Source organism: Pinus tabuliformis, chromosome 3_2 (genome assembly GCF_031772625.1).
Source record: "Pinus tabuliformis cultivar Carrire ecotype Pingquan chromosome 3_2, CPIR1, whole genome shotgun sequence".
In the NCBI taxonomy this organism is placed as follows: Eukaryota; Viridiplantae; Streptophyta; class Pinopsida; order Pinales; family Pinaceae; genus Pinus; species Pinus tabuliformis.
This window is the reverse complement of record NC_142302.1, coordinates 1,195,643,748-1,195,646,781: the sequence shown is the minus strand read 5'-3', so window position 1 is coordinate 1,195,646,781 and position 3,034 is coordinate 1,195,643,748. Positions and strand designations below refer to the sequence as shown.

The 3,034-nt window shown below is 39.7% G+C and overlaps 1 pseudogene; it reads left to right on the top strand.

Annotated features, from left to right (window-relative positions):
* Window positions 1-1,751: 1,751 nt before the first annotated feature.
* Window positions 1,752-2,785, top strand: LOC149185016 (ubiquitin C-terminal hydrolase 12 pseudogene; annotated as a pseudogene).
* Window positions 2,786-3,034: the final 249 nt, after the last annotated feature.

Below are 3,034 nucleotides of genomic sequence, written 5' to 3'. Positions count from 1 at the left end.
CCCCGTTCATCTCCTTCAAAAGAAAGGTATTCTGACCCCGATATGCTGCAATCTTAAAAGGACCTTTCCAGAGATTGTCAAACTTACCATGCTTGCCCTTTTCCTCATTCCTTGCATCCCACTTTAACACCACATCATCCAATTGAAATGTGTCCGCCTTTGCTTTTCTATCATATATCTTCTTAATTCTCTCCTGCAACTTGAATGTGTTTTGAAAAACATCTTCCCTTGTCTGCTGCAAGTGGATAATTTGATTCAGTCTTCTCTGCATTGGATCCTCTTCGCTACCATCCTCTTGAAGAAGTTTGACTACCGGAGCTGCACGAGAGGTAGGGAACACTGTGTCAACTCCATAAACTAGCTCAAAGGGGGACATACCAATGGATTTATTTTGACTCACTCGATCTGCCCAAAGTGCATGAACCAGCTTCTTATGCCAACTTTTCTTGTTTATTTCCAGCATCTTCTTAATGATATTAACCAAAGATTTGTTAGAAGACTCCGCCAATCCATTGCCTTGCGGATGATATGTGGTTGAGTGTCCCAAAGTAATATGATATTTACTACAAAACTCAACCATCTGCTTTGACTTGAAAGCTGCTGCGTTATCAGTGATTAACTTATTCGGGCAACCAAAACAAGACAAAATATTATTCTCAAGGAATGAAATTATTACTGCATCCGTAGCTTGCCTAGTGGGAATTGCTTCGATCCACTTCGTGAAGTAATCTGTCACTGTGAGGATCCATCTATGCTGACCTGAAGAAGAAGGATGAATTTCACCAATGAAATCCAACCCCCACTGCTGAAAAGGGGCACTCACCTTAATGGGCTTAAGCGGCAAAGGCTGTAATTTATGCTTTCCCTCAAAAATCTGGCAGTTATGACAGCTCTTGACAGCCTTAAACACATCAGCAAACAATGTCGACTAGTAGTATCTGTTAGAGTCGGTCTGGTCATCCCTTTGTCAGAGATCATTCCTCTTTTTGCATATTCATTTTTAGGTGTCTACCTTAATTCACTTCGTTGCATTCCGCTAGGGGCATGCCATTCTTTGACGAAAGGGCTTGGTTTTCTTGTTTCCCTCATGCTTGTACCTACCGGGCTGGTTAAAATTTCTCTATGTTCATCAAAACTTAGTTCATGTCATTCACAGTCATAGATGATTATTTTGGTCAAAAAGAATCTTTTAGTTTTTGAGTCTAGGGTTTAGTCTTTTGACATGTTTAATAAATGCCCGCAGGCCATGAGGATGGTTTTCAAAGAAGTTCTCAGTTCAAAATTTCATCATCAAGCATATTCGAGGACATTTCTTGTTCAAAACTCTGTTTTGAATAGGAAATTGTCAAATTTGTTTTTGTAATAAAATACTTGTATCTTTCCACCATAAAATATTTCAAAAGTAGGCCCTGGTCTTCCTTAGTCAAAATATGCCTATATCCCTGCAAAAAATCAACCAATTTCATCATTTTGAGTCCAGAAAATCAATAAGAAAGCCAAAAGATAGAGTTTCATTAAATGACAAAGTGCCATAGTCAAAAACATTATGAAGTGGGTTTTTGAAGAAGTAAAAATTTAAACCATCTCTTGTCAAGATATTTCAAAGCTATTTATTCCTTTGCAACAAGTGCCATTCGAAAAATTCAAGAGAAAGGTCAAGTTTGAAGTTTGAAGAGCAAATAGTGTTTGAAAAAGCCGTGATTGTGTGTTGAACAGAGCTGTAAGGCGCATAGGAAGAAGGCGCGGCGCACATGGGCCGCGCGTTGCATGGGCGCTCCTCCGCAGTGTAAATTAACAGTGGTGTGGCGCATAGAGCCCCAAGGCCGAAATTCATCATCAATTCATCAAAAAATCAATTTCTTTTAGCTCAATTCTTCTCCAAGTAAGTCGACAGGGCCGGTTCAGTGATTTTATTCATGTATGACGTGTTTAGAAGCGAAGACATTGGAGTTTAAATGGTGAAAGACTTCGACCTGTTTTGGATATTCGAGTATCTGTGACAGGAGGTGTGAATTCTGATCTCGTGAAAAGGGTCCTTTGTTACATCCATCATGCTGGAGAGGAGCCAGAGGAAAACATTCACCAGATTTCTGAAGCAGGAATTAGTGCACGAAGGGTACCTGATTATTGGGCATATGATTCTAAAAAGCAGACGGGTTTTGTTGGGCTGAAGAATCAAGGGGCGACATGCTACATGAATTCTTTGCTTCAGACATTGTATCATATTCCTTACTTCAGAAAGGCTGTCTATCATATGCCCACAACTGAAAATGATATACCCTCAAAAAGTATTCCATTGGCTCTACAGAGCTTGTTTTATAAAGTCCAGCACAGTGACACCAGCGTTTCAACAAAAGACTTGACCAAATCATTCGGATGGGACACATATGATTCTTTCATGCAACATGATGTGCAGGAGCTAAACCGAGTACTCTGCGACAAGTTAGAAGATAAGATGAAGGGCACAGCTGTTGAGGATACAATAAAGCATCTATTTGAAGGACATCATATGAACTACATTGAGTGCATAAATGTGGATTATAAATCTACAAGGAAGGAATCATTCTATGATCTACAGCTTGATGTTAAAGGCTGCCGAGATGTCTATGCTTCATTTGATAAGTATATTGAAGTTGAACAACTTGATGGTGATAACAAATAGCATACAGAGCAGTATGGACTTCAGGAGGCAAGAAAAGGTGTTCTTTTACTTGGTTTTTCTCCTGTACTACAAATTCAGTTGAGGCGATTTGAATATGATTTCATGCGACACAGCAATGGTTAATTTTTGGCTTGTCGATTTTGTGGTTGTAAGAGGTGGAGGTAGTGTGAGTGCTATCATAATAACTTTGTTCAGATCGGAAGTGCTGCAAGAAACGAAAAGGTGGGCCTTTATGCGGGAATCGTTAGTGTTGGGAGCTGCTTTGGTCGAATAACATCTAGGTATGCTTCTGATTTTCTCATAAGGAGTGGGTATCCTCGCCTATTATGTCTGCTGAACTCACTCTTGATCCCACACGATTGTGATCTCAAA